Source organism: Prionailurus bengalensis, chromosome B4 (assembly GCF_016509475.1).
Source record: "Prionailurus bengalensis isolate Pbe53 chromosome B4, Fcat_Pben_1.1_paternal_pri, whole genome shotgun sequence".
In the NCBI taxonomy this organism is placed as follows: Eukaryota; Metazoa; Chordata; class Mammalia; order Carnivora; family Felidae; genus Prionailurus; species Prionailurus bengalensis.
This window is the reverse complement of record NC_057358.1, coordinates 99593958-99607445: the sequence shown is the minus strand read 5'-3', so window position 1 is coordinate 99607445 and position 13488 is coordinate 99593958.

The following is a 13488-nucleotide window of genomic DNA, read 5'->3' as shown; positions in this document are numbered from 1 at the left end:
AGTGTGAATAGGACCTGTTAGCAGAGTATTTTCATTTAAAATATCTTTACTAAGCATGAAAGGAAAAGCTGATACATCCGAGGTATGTAAGGAATTAATAGTGTTTTGTGGGGGAGTTTCCCATCCTAGGGGCACCTGTTGTGTTATATTCTCTATTTCCTAATGATGTACAGTGCAGAGGCCCTGGAAGAGGAGACTGTAGTTAGCTTCTCAGTGTTTCTAAAATCACACTAAAATACTAACTAAGAGCCTCCCTGTCTGGCCTGGCTGGACATGGGAGGCACATATAGAAACAATCCCAGAAGTGAGGCAAACCAGCCTGACAAAGAAATGAAGTATCTGTTAGAAATGCCTTCCATCAAGCAGGATGGACCCTTGTGCTGGAAAAGGAGGGTAGTCAACTGTGAATGACCACATTTATCGATGTTCACTTCTAGTGCTGTATTCAAATTGTGCAGAGCTTGAATGTAGAGGTCTCAGCCTTCTAGGGAGGCACATCAAGAATATGGTGTAAATATCCCAGAACTAGGTAGAAGTTCTTCCTTTTGCTTGTGAAGAGTGGTGATTTGGAACATCAGGCTATAGTCTCCAGGTTAATCAGATTAGGGTAAACTATACGATAACAGGACAATTCTTTAGTCTCTTCTTTGGGAGGCAATACATTTAGTGGTTAAGGAACAGGATTTGGTGTCAGACGGAAGACAAATCCCTATAGGGCAGGGATGGCATCACCTTTGGTGATACACTTGGCTCTATTCCTGGCACAGAGTACATACTCAATAACTATTTGTCTAATGTTGAGGGAACGAATAGATGGATATATGAGTGAATAATCTGCTTGAAATGCCAGAGCTGTTATATTTTAGCTTTATGGCCTTGGGTAGGCTACCCAAACTCCGTGTCAGGTTTCTTATTTGCAAAATTGGAAAAATAACACTTACTGTACAGTTGAAAGTAATAGAAATCTATTGTATCAATGACCCTTAGCACGGTGCTTTAATAAAGACGAGCTTTCATTACAGTGGTAGCAGAAGCAATAATATTAATTGCATTCATAGCCCCAGCATGGGGTTGTTTTTCCACGGGGGAGGCAGTTAAATACCAGGTATAGATTCCTGTGGCAGCCACCGAATGGACAGAGGAAAACTGCAGTGCTGTGGAGTCTCGAGTGTTTTAAGAGGTTTAGGTGAGAGACGGTGCATGCTTTGGTCTTGGGAAAGAAGGTAGAATGGGCCAGAGTGGGTCTGAGTAAAACTGGCTGAATTTGAAAGGGAGACTGGTCTTTAGGAAGTCAGTGATGTGTCTAGCCTCAAAGTTCAGGTCATTTCCACCACAGTGGGCCTAATATGACCATCTATGTATAGAAGAGGGGGACTAGATCCAAGAATGCAGGTGTGTGTGTGTGCGTGCGTGCGTGCGTGTGTGTGTGTGTGTGTGAAAGGCCTGGAAGGCATTGCCTGGTTGGTAATGGAGACAAAGAAAGTCATGGGGTAAGATAGTGGGAAAAAGGGAAGCATGTGTGTTAATTAAATTCCTTCTATTTTTCCATTCTGGCAGGGATGGGACTTACTTGTGATGTTACCTATGGGAAGCATGACTCATAAGCTGACACATTGGGTTTTCTAACACTTATGTGCACTCACTCTTTCTGGTGAAAAACTATGATGTTTGCTGGCAAGTGATCCTATGCTACTTTTACAGCCAATATTCATGGCCTTTGCAATTTACAAAGCACTTGCTAAAACGGAATCTATAAAAGTATAAACAAGAACCAATAGAGAAAGTTGGTGCCATCAATGTACGTTATTAGCCAGGGTACGCCAGGCATTGGGCCAGATATTTCATATACATTATGTCTGACTTTTACAATCCTTCTTTCCATTTTATAGGTGGGAAAACTGAGACAGAGAGAGGCTAAGTAACTTGGTTAGCATGTTGTCAAGTCAGGATTCAAACTCAGTATATTTGAATTCCAAAGCAATGCTCTTTCTAGTACTCAGTAATACACGTAAGGATGCAAAGCTAAGCACGGCCCTGTCTGCTTTTGTCTTCTCTCATCCACAAGTTATCTTTCATTATGTGGATGGGCTAGTTCAGTGTTAGGAATAGATACGTTGATGAAAAATAAGCATTTGCTGTTCCAGGGGCCATGCCTGTATCTTAATAAGAGCTACAGACATGGAGGCCTTAATATATGCCAGTTACTCTGCTAAGAGCGTCACATTTACGATCTCCTCGAATTGTCACGAGCCCAGGGTCTGAGCACTGTGTATGTAGTGGGCTGGGATTAGTACGCGCACTCCTCCCTAACCCTCTGCTGCGCCTCGCCAGGGTGGGGTCGGCAGCACCGGCCTCTAGGCCGGACGTAGTAGGAAAATTACATGGGGGACTCCTGTTAACGCACGTTCGCAGCATTTTCGGCTTGACCACAGGCAGCTGGTTGGTGTAGGCCCTTCCCCCTTCCCCCGCCCGTAAACAAGTGAGTCGTGAGTGCAGATCTGGTAGTTCTCCCTTATCCGCAGTTTCGCTTTCCAACGTGTCCGTTACCTACAGGCTGGAAGCTGATGGTCCTTCTGACGAATCATCAGAAGGTCAATAGCAGCCTAACGCTATGTCGCAATGCCTCGGTCGTTCACCGGCTGCGCCTCATTATATGGGCATTTTACTTATTAAAAAAAAATTTTTTTTAAATGTTTTATTCATTTTTGAGTGAGAGAGACAGAGCGTGAGCAGGGGAGGGGCAGAGAGAGCGGGGCGGGGTGGGGGTGGGGGTGGGGTCACAGAATCCAAAGCAGGCTGCAGGCTTTGAGCTGTCAGCATAGAGCCCAACGCGGGGCTCAAACCCACGAACCACGAGATCATGACCTGAGCCAAAGTCGGATTCTCAATGACTGAGCCACCCAGGCTCCTCTCATATGGGCATTTTAGCATCTCATATTTTGAGAAGAAAGGTAAGTACAGTATAATAAGATATTGAGACAGAGAGAGGAAAAGAGAGGGAGGGACCTTATTCAGATACCTTTTATTACAGTATATTATAATTGTTTTATTTATTAATTATTGCTCTTAATCTCTTACTGTGCCTAATTTAGAGTACATCTAGGATAAACATAGTGTGTAGGGTTCGGTACCATCTGTGGTTTCAGCCATCTAGCAGGGAACAGGGAATCTGGGAACGTATCCCCTGTGGATGAGGAGATACTAGTGTACCGCCCTTTACCAATCGATGTGAACTGTAAGCTGGATAGGGCAGCTTTTGTGGGACCACAGCCCGCCTTCTTACCTTCTCCCCTGCAATAGCGGAAATAATATCGACTATTACATGTCAAGCTGTTGCTGAATGCCGGTCTTTGTAGTGCCTTTGCTCCTTTGATCCTCACAACTACTCTCCGAGGGTGGAACTGAGACAGGAAGTCAAGGCCATTTGGCCAGTGTCTCTCAGTGAGCAAATAGAACGGCTCCGATTCAAACCCAACATCTCTGTTCTTAGAGGCTGAATGCCTGGCAAGGATGTCTACAGCTGCTGATCTCCACCAGACTGTAAATTTCTTTGAGGACTATTGTGTTCCGTCACCTTCATAACACCGGTCCGTTCAGAGTAGGGACCTGGTAATTCCTGTTACTCAGCAGGGCCACAGAGAGGTGACCGCTTCAGGTGACTGGCAGGGGAGTGAGGCATACTGTATGTGCTCGGTGCCTTTTAATCCACCTGTATTGAAGCCAGGGTTATTTTTCTCTTCTAGATCTGACCTCTGTGTCCTCCTTTTGGCCAGTCGTCTTCCGTCGCTGTGGTTGTTTCACACCTACCTTTCCCAGTGGTTTACAGCCTTAACATTCCGCTCACTTTTCATTTTTAACTTAAGCCTCCCTGCTCAGACCTCTTCTCTGGGTGAATAAGGTTCGCTTTCCACAAAGAGCATTTTCCAGTCAGGATTCCATACTTGGCTGCTTTCTGAGCTGTGAAGACCTGACCTGGGTGGAGGAGATACTTTTTTTTTTTTTTTTCCTGGGGAAAGGACAGGGCTCAAAGCTTTTGATTGGTCTCAGGGCCCAGTTCTCTCTGGTGCCCTTTTAGATGTACTTGATTAGAGAGCTCCCGGGCTGGTTCTTAGGAGCTTCCTGTGGGCCAGCTGCTACGGTGGGTTGGCAGGTACCAGGTGTGGTAGGCAAACATACCTACCTCAGAGGCCAGGGCCCTTTGAAGTGCCGCAAGAATGTCACACTTCAAAGAAACCTCACTGCAGCTGTCACCTGGCTATCTAGCGGAGGTCAGGGAGTTAATATGCAACTACAAACCCAGTCCGCCCACCTCTGACCAGCACCTGGGAAGCTGGAGCACATTTTCCTCCGGTGCAGAGGATTTGAAAGTGTTGCTCCTGATTTATCTCAGCATTGTTCCTACTTTATCTCAGCAGGAGCTCAGTGCCCTGAGTTTTTAGATAAAAATCCATTGTACACGTCTGTCCAACAATAAAATAAGTAAATGAGCTGGATTTTTTCTTTTCTGAATAGGAATTCTTTCCTAATGAAGTCTCTCCAATTACTATTAGCAGGAGTTTGCTTATGGGACTAATCTATGAGAAAAAAATTATCGAGGCTTCCTACAAACGGGGCATCTTTTATCTGAGGATCTCCACGCATTGTATGCAAATTAACGAACTCTCCTGGGCTTGGTGTGCACTCAATTACTGTTTTGAATGTTCCCTGGGCATCCAGCACTCTGGGGCTGAAGTGGGAGGCCAAAGCTTATTTAGAAATTGCAGCAAGATGGGTGCAGATTAGATCTAAAAAAAGGACTTCCTGGTTGTGCTGTTATTAAATGCTGGCTTGAATCACGGAGTCCGTTTTTAAAGACTTGCATGATGAGGGCTCCCTGCCACTTCCTCCATGCTCTTTTGCCACCAAACCAAATCCGCCTTCTCAGTAGAACAAGCTCAGTCTTGGACTTAAGCACAAATAGTAAAGGGTCAAAGGAAAGAAAAAGAGGATTGTGGTGGGGGACCTAGGAAAACCCAAATTCTGGACTCCGTGAAGGCTAGGGCAGCAAGGTGTTGATGCCTCAGTTAGCATCGGAAGGAACACGTTTTTCACGGAGATTTTGTTGCTGTTCCTATTTGCGAATTCAGACTTGAACTCCCTTTCCCTCTACCCTGGCCTACACATTCCAATAAAGATTATAGACTCTGTGTTTTTAAGAAAGAGCATAGACAGAATCTGCATATGTGTGTTTAGGATGGAGTTTCAGTTCAGATTTCTGTCAAGTGTCTGACAGATAAACCAGCCCTGATGTTCTAATATTCCCTCCGCACTTGGTTTATATGGGCTTCGCGTTTCTTCTACCTGGTCTTTCTTGGGCAGGGAGAGAAAAGATTTGGAAACACAACAGGCTTTCTACACACTGTCCACAGCTACTCTGTTCGTGGAAACTGGCTGTCCTCTCACTTTTCCCCGGTCTCCTTCTGTCAGTGTCTTTGGGCCAATTAGAACCATCAAGTTTCTCTCTCCCGGTGTCTTATGAGAACCATCAAAAGTTTCTGAAGTTTTGCTGCTAAACTTTGCAAGTAGTTTTCTTCTACCTTTAAGAATCTACCTTCTCACATCCAGCTGAAGGAGAGTGAGGGGAAGTCCACAGGAATTGAAAACAAGAGTTTCTAGAATTGGGCTGCTTATTTCAAAATTTGGTTCTGTCATGTACTAGCCATATGAACTTGCACAAATTTCTTAATCTCTCTTCCTCAGTTTCCGTATCTGTCAAATGGGTACAATAACAATCCTTACCTTATTGAAAAGTTGGGAGGGTTTGTATGTAAAACACTTAATAAGCACATAGTAAGCACTCAAGAATGCTTTGATAATAATAATCATTACTGTTAATTAATTGGACTCCAAAAATGTAAGAATGAGTCTTATAGGGGAAGACTCATGCCTATATCTCTTCCTAGAACCAGAGCATCTTCAATTATTATAGTGTTTCTCCAGTTGTGGCTTGATCTTATTAATGGTTCATGGACTCAATTTAATTAGGTCTCAGCTAGCCCAAGAAAAAAGGAAAAAAGAGCAGTAAACAAGGTGGTATTAAGAATAGTATTGTTTTATAAAAGTTTAGTTTCTGTTATATATATATTGTATATTATATATGTTTACTTACATACTTACATATATTTGTAAATATACCCACAGGAGGAATACTGAATACACTGTAAAATATCTTATTTCCACTGTAGTCAAACAAGTGAAAAACATGAGACTAAAATATGAAGAATTGAAAAGGATTGCTTGTTGCCACCCTGTGACTCCTCTGTGTTGTGGATTATATACTCAGCTTTTTCAAAATGATAGGGTCTTTTGGAAATATGTTTAGGAAAGTCATAAATGCAGCCAATGAGGGAAGAAAGGAATCACTTAAATGACTTACATGGCAGGACAAAAACCATACATATGCAGTATGTAAGTTATGAAAACTCATTCTTTGTAAAGTAGATTCATGCAAAGGGTTAATATCCTTACTGTATAAAGAACACTTACAAAGTATATGAATAGCTAATCCACAAAAGAAGTGAATAGCAAACAAGCATTCAACCTCATTAGTAATAAAGGAATACAAAGGAAAACAGTAAAATTATTTTTCATATATCAAATTAACAATTTTATTTTATGGTATTACTAAATGTAGACAAAGTTATTGGGAAGTAAATACCTCCACACAAGGCTAGTGAGAATAAAGATTGGCAAAACTTCTCTGAGGGAAAAATTTTGTGATTTCAGTGCAAAAGTCAAAATTGTATCTACCTTTTGAGTTGACAATTCTACTTAGAAGAATTTATCATAAGGCCATAATAAAGCAAGTGAACAAAAATTTAGCAAGCAGATGTTCATTGCAGGAATGTTATAGTAAAACACTGGAAGATAAAACATTTTCTTCAAAAAAAGATGATTGATAAAATAAACTTTGATATGCTGATACAATGGAATAAAAGATAGATATTAAAAATGATGCGTGTTTGGCACCTGGAGGAATAATTCCCCTTTGTGTGGGGCCTGGTGCTCACAGGCAAATCCCATCTTGAAAGGAGCCTTTCTTTCCTTGGACGTCAGACTTCTCTTAAACTATTAAAGACTTAGACCTTAAGTTTTACAGTTTTTCCAAAGGGCAACAGGTTGAATTTAGGCAAGTGCTAAGTTGAATAATAAGGACATGATTGGCGCTTAGTAATACATAATGAGGAAGAAATTGTAGGTTACTTATGCATGGGCCAGGTGGCCCTCACTGGCCCTGATGTTCTCTATAAAAGTCCTGACCACACCCGGGTCAGCTTTGGCCTCCCTCCCCGGGGAGCCTGATGCAAGGGTCAAGCATTCTGGACTGTGTGTTGTTGTTACACCCACTGACGGAAGTGCTGTCCCTCCCCTGCCTGGCCCAGCAGAACCCAGGGCTATGAACTAGGGCTGCCGGTGCCGTGCAGCTACCAGGACAGTGCCCACCTGCCTCCCGATGGTCAGTGGGAGCACTTCCTCCCCCAGCTAGCAACTGTGGGTGAGGATGACTTGGGCGTCCATCTAGTCGTCCTTTTTGTTTTCCTCATAATGTATTGAGTCTAGACCACTGGTTCTAGTTTGTAAAACAAACAAACCCAAAAAACCCCCACTCCTAGTCCTACTTTTGAAATGTAGAAATTAGCCTCTAATCAGGCTGTAACATATAGAAATATGGCCAATAATATGGCAAGTGAAAACGGTTATGACACAGTATTATGTACAGTATAGTATCATTTTAGGACAAATAGTATGAATTCATATACACTGAAAATAGATTGAAAGGGAGAATATAACATTGGTAATACATATTAATATACTATATATTCTATTATTATATGTAATATTATATATGTAGCCCATAAAATTGGGATTGGTTGGGAGGATTCAGGTGATACCGCCCTTCAGTTTCTCTCCCTTTTGTAATTTTTCTCTAATAAGCAAATATTACTTTAATAATGAAGATAAGTGAATCTTTTTGTCATTGGTGCTGTCTTGTTCACTGATGCTTGGGTCCTACAATGATATCTAGTGCAAAGCAGATACGTGCAAAGGGTTAATATCCTCACTTTGTGAGCGTATAAGGGACACTTACCAAGTTTAGGAATAGGTAAGCAGCCTCTCAAGAAACATCTTGGATAGGTGAATGAATGGGTAAATGTTGAAGGTCATCACTTCCATTGGGAATGGAGAGCAGTAAAAAGGGCTCTAAATGCATCGCTCCTGTCAATAGCCCTGGCTTGTTAGGTTCACAGGTGAGAGTTTTGTTAGCATGTGTGGAAAAACATAACTTCCTTTCTGCTTTAAAATCACCCATGGGCTTCCTTTCTGCTTTAAAATCACCCATGGGCTCCCTGTCGTATGCTCTCTTTCCTCCTGTGCAGAGGCTTCCTGCCTGCTGACCCAAGAGGTCTGGCTACTGCACTCCAGCTAACCTGTCAGCCTTCCCCTGGGGGGTAGTATGACCATGAACTTGGTCCTTGGTGTTCAACTCAAGTCTGGCCAAAAGTTGAAGAGAGATGGCACATTAGCTACAGCATTCTTGTTTCTTGTCCTTCTTCATGGGGGTGTTTTGGAGACTAAATTAACTGAAGCACCAGGTGTGGGGCTGGGAACGTGGTGAGCCATCAGCCAATGCAAGTTCCCTGTCCGTGGCCCTCTGCCCCTTCAAAGCCCTCTTTCTATACTGGAGGTTTTCCTCTGGAGGGCTGGGGTAGCTAATTATTTCAAGCTGGTGTGGGAATTAGCTCCGGAGATTGACTGGCAGATCAAAACTTGGATTGTTCTGACCAAAAGGAGCACCACTCTCTACCTCATTAAGTGTGTTTTTGGCATTTTGTCTTTCTCTTTCTGGCCACTCTCCTGCTCATACTTCTTTTGGAGTCTGCACTGATGAATCTCAAGTTTTCACAGTACCACAGGGTTTGTGGGAACTGAATAAATTCCTTCAAGATCTAACATAAAAATAAGTCCTGGCCCGGTGCCTAAAAGAAGTCACTGGGAACCCATTCGGGGCTGGGCAGTGAGCCCAGGCCCAGGCTAATGAGACATTTACATTCTAGACCTTCCCTTCCAGTTTGGTCTTTGTGGGATGCATTTGTGAGTTTGTGCCCGAGGCGGGGGCCTCTAGCTTCCTAGTGTGGTGTGATGGGTTCCTGCCGGGGAGCAGAAGCATCATGAAAACACACAAACAAATCCAACACATTTAACAAATGACAAATCCTTAGCCCAGAGCACTTACTTGTTTTTTGCAACTACTTATTTTTCATTTACATTCTCTCCTGAGCCTTTGGGTCTTGCATGTCTGTTTACTGCTAAAATCTAATCTTTTACTCTGACGGGAGGCCAGAATAGGCAAAGGAAAAATGTAACCTCATTTCTTTCAGTATCTGTGGGAACACTTGGCCCCGGGGTCAATGTTTGTTGGAGTTTTAGGAGAGCATTTTAACCTATCAGGCCCAGGAATATTTCAAAGGCACCTAGAAGAGAATTGGGAATTGGGAAATAAGCACTAGGAGGAAGTTGAAGGTACAGTGATCATTTTGTTTGGAGAATAGTCTTGTCTTTCCAGCAGTCACTAGCGGATGAAAAAGCCAAGAGGGTTGACCAGCTCTTATGTTTAACTTAGGTTAAAAAGAAGTGTTTTTCTCTCAGGTAAAGGTTGGATGCTAGTATGGCAAAGTGTGGTACTTTTTCCAAAAATAGGAAAGCTGTTGTGCCAGTGTGCAGAGAAGAGAACCTGATGGCTTTGTGGGTAACTTTGCAGGTTTTTTTCTAGGAGAGGGAGAGAACAAAGGGAGGCAATCACAGGGGCTCCTGAGTTAAAGAATCATTGTTGCAAATCAGGGGTGAGAAGGTACAAAGTTAATTTCCAGAAATTTCAGGTTCCCAGATTTGGGAATTGCTTTTTTCAGTAATGGCTCTTCATATAGTACATTAAACAAAACTGTTTTTTGAGAGAGAGACTGGGGCGGGGGGGCGGGGGGGAGTGGTGGATCCAAAGCGGGCTGTATGCTGACAGCAAAGAGCCCGATGTGGGGCTTGACCTCAGGTACCGTGAGATCCATGACTTGAGCTGAAGTTGGGCGCTTAACTGACTGGGCCACCCAGGCACCCCTTTGTGTAGTACATTTTAATTTGTTTTAAGCACAATTTTAGAGGTGTCAAGAAAAACAATCCCAAACTTGAAAATAAGGGAAAAAGAGGACAGGATGTTCTATCAATATCACATTTGGGGAAATGTTTAAAAGGCCACCAAGGATTATATAATTATTCAAGGAAAAATACCTTTTGTTTGGTATACTGTTTACCACCAACAAGGCCCAGACTCTGTGAGGTTACATGTTGATTTGTAGTGTTATGTCTGGTAGAAAAGATAACCCCAAAGATGGTTTTCATTGTCCTGGTAGGACATCAACCAATATTGTATTTAACCTAGCAGTTTTATTCCTACATTCTCTTTTACAAATTTGTGTATATACCAGGTCCCCAAATGGTTCCATTGTGTTGAATGAACCCTCATCCACGAGTTGAATATGAGTTAACATGTGTTTGTTCTATATTTGTGTGAGTCATGTTTTAACTATTAAAAAAATCACTCTTTGACAGTGGAGTTTGATCTCTGATTGTTTTCTGAATAAGATTTCCCATAATAACTTCTCTTCTGCTCTTTGATTACTAAGGAATAGAGTCAAGATTTTACCAACATTTATTTTTGGAGAAGCCTCATGTGCAATTCCACCTGTATTCTTCAAAAGCATCTTTAAACCTCCAACAAAATTATTTCCTGATTTAAATCAGTGTGCAAAATCTGTCCTCATTCCTTTTTTATTTAAAAAAATGTTTTATATTTATTTTATTTTTGAGAGACAGAGCACAAGTGGGGGAGGGGCAGAGAGAGAGAGGGAGACACAGAATCCAAAGCAGGCTCCAGCCTCTGAGCTGTCAGCACAGGGCCCGATGCGGGGCTCAAACTCACCAACTGTGAGATCATGACCTGAGCCACAGTTGGACGCCTAACCACTGAGCCACCCAGGCACCCCTGAACCTGTCCTTGTTCTTAAAGGAAGTTACGGTGAATGAGATTTCTTCAGAGCAATCCAGGAATTTTACCTAAATAGGAGAATCAATGTTTAATGTAGGTCAGTACTAACTTGAAATGAAGAGGTCTTGTATGTATACAGTTTTTGCTGGCTTTTGTGTTGAAAATTACATCTACCCATGAAAATGGTTTGGGGGAGAAAAAGACTGAACTGGTTTCAAAGAAAGCCAGCTCTTTAAAAAAGAAAATAAACTGAGCCATAAACAGTTAAATCCAGTCAGAATTAGTTGTTCATTGCCTGAATGAATTTGACCCCTTGTCCCTGAATAATGAGGCACTTAAATTCAACTGCTTTTTGGTGTGATACAGTTGCATCTTTGAAATTTTGGAGCTGTAGAATGATCTCAAATAGGTTTAATTGCTTGCAAAGAAAAATAGGCAGGAGAAACTGTGCCACTTTAAAAGCAAATAGATACACATATCTGGGACTGTAGCAATTCTATCTGTGTCTTCCATTCAAGCAGGTAAGATCCCTTTATAGAAATAAATACCTGATACTCAGAAAGGAAATACTCGTTATATGAACCTATCTGGTAGCTGGAAATAAAAACTCCTGACAAATGAACTCCAAATGTTTAGCTTAATGTCCGATATTTAAAATCAGAATAAAAGTACCAGTGATCTTTATACACATAGATTATTTTTCTTTAGAATACTCATTCTGTAAATACTTAAATTCTTGCTATCAGGTCTGTGTAAATGAACTGCCAGGATTTTTTTTTTTTCTTATTGTGGGTGTTGGGGAATGATAGAAAATAACATATGGGTTGTTTCTTTTAGAAAGCAGTGTTCATTCATAAATATGGTGTGGTCTTTGTTTACAATTGGGGTATCTGCTCCTCATTGTACTATTCCATTAGCATCTTATTTCCAAGATGGAGTATCAGTCAACATTTCACAGGAGGGAATGCTTAATTTTCGTAGGTCAATATGTTAAAACAATCTAAGAGCAAGAAGGAAGTTCTACACTCCTATGATTTGTAAATTAGAATTAGTTAAAAAATAAAAAGAATTGAGATGTGAATTTTTAAACAGGATTGTACTAACCAGTGTGACAGTTATTCATAGTAAAAAAAATTTTTTTTTAATGTTTTACTTATTTTGAGACAGAGAGAGACAGAGCATGAGCAGGGGAGGGGCAGAGAGAGAGGGAGAGGGAGACACAGAATCCAAAGCAGGCTCCAGGCTCTGAGCTTTCAGCACAGAGCCCGGCGCAGGACTGGAACTCACCAACCGTGAGACCATCACCTGAGCCGAAGTCGGATGCTCAACCGACTGAGCCACCCAGGTGCCCCCAATTATTCATATTTTTAAGGGTGATATTCTTGGCATTGTATGTTTGCAGGCATCTAAATTACAATAATTAAAAGTGGACACACCTAAACTTCTCAGATTCACGAAACTGTTTTTAACTGTTGTTAAAAGATCCCTAAAGATACAGATGTTTATTATTTGGTTCCTTTTTGACTAGTAAGGCATTATAAATAAATGTAATGAGAAGCTTTTGATCTTAATAAAATGTCTTCAAATTAACAACAAAAAAACTGCATTTTGAAATTGTTGAAATCAATTTCTAGAACCACCCCTACCCCCCAGGTTATTAATGTTTTCTTCCTGTTCAGTGTTTTTTTTTTGTTTTGTTTTTTGTGTGTGTGTGGTTTTTTGTTTCATTTTTTTTGTCTATCAGTTATCAAACCAATTGATAATGGGTGACTGCCGTCTTCCCTACCAGCCTTCAGAGCTGCTTATCTCTACTGTGAAGTTCTGCAGGAGTTATTTCAGGTTAGCTTATCTTAAACAAGCACTATTTATGTAATTCTTCACTCAGGCTTCTCATCCAGCTTTGATTAATTTGGGGAAAATAGAAATGATGTTCTGGGAACTATTGACCCCTCGACACAAAAGAGTTGGTCAGGCTGTTTTTGGTTTCTTTTGATAACTACTGTTTTAAAAAGCACGATTATGACAGTGATAGATACTCCTAGCTGAATAAGCAGAAAAGAATAAAGACTCATAGGGGCCCAAAGTTAATCCATAAGGCTAGATCAGCCAGGGACGCCTCTGTTTCTCTTTTGTTCAGCAACTTTCTTTAAAAAAAAATTTTTTTTTTACATTTACTTATTTTTGAGCAATAGAGAGAGACAGAGTGTGAGTGGTGGAGGGGCAGAGAGAGAAGGAGACACAGAATCAGAAGCAGGCTCCAGGCTCTGAGCTGTCAGCGCAGAGCCCGACAGGGGGCTTGAACCCATGAACCGTGAGATCATGACCTGAGCCGAAGTCAGACGCCCACCTGACTGAGCCACCCAGGTGTCCCTTGTTCAGGAACTTTCTGAACAAAAAAGAGAAGGTATCTG